Genomic DNA, 817 nt, shown 5'->3' on the forward strand with positions numbered 1-817 from the left:
AAGCAGGAATTCAGTGCATGATCCCAAACTGTCCTTTGCCCTTGCTGCACTGATACCTTACCTGCTTCAGCTTCAGCAAGGATTCAATAGCTGAATTGCTGAGGGCTGTAGCTCTCAGGTACATTCCTGACCAAAACACAGTTACCTGGCAACTTCATTCTAAGAGCTGTGAAACCGACCATGGAAAGGGAAGGTAAATGAAGATGCTGACTGTGCTGCAGCTGTCACCCAGGCAGGCAGGAACCTCTTCAGTGTTCATACTGTAGGTCAGTGTAAAGAGAGCCCTGCCTCCAGTGGCTTTTAGCTGCTGCTCAGAAGCTGATCTTGTTATCCTCAACACAAACTTACACTGGCTTTGGGAATCCAAATCCACCCGTTGTACAAGACCTTATTCTCCCTCCAAATACAGGGCTCACTTAAACATTAGTTTGTGTAAATATGAGTACTGTCAAAATGGTCCATTGAACCGATGTTGTACCAAGGAGCTGCAGTAGAGTTCAGGGTGTACTGTGTGCACAGGCTGTTACCCACTCAGGGACCAGGAAGGAAAAACACTTCCACCTGAAGTTTATGGCCTGAAAGCTATAAACAAGAACAGCCTTGACTTGGTAACAGCCTAATCCTTTATCCTAAAGGCAAACTAGCCCTTCTCCCCTCTCCTGTCCTACTCTACAGGCAGGTCTTCTCCACAGCCTCCATTTAACACCAAATACCTCACTGAAGTGTTAAACAGCAAAACAAGGCACAAGAGCATAACAGTAGCACCAAAGCAAGGCAGTGCTTTTAAGTATTCTTAAAAAAAAAAAAAAAAAACACA

This window comes from Corvus kubaryi, unplaced genomic scaffold (genome assembly GCF_017639235.1).
Source record: "Corvus kubaryi isolate FWS band 111438036 unplaced genomic scaffold, C.kubaryi_AGA036_p1.0 37394, whole genome shotgun sequence".
Classification (NCBI taxonomy): Eukaryota; Metazoa; Chordata; class Aves; order Passeriformes; family Corvidae; genus Corvus; species Corvus kubaryi.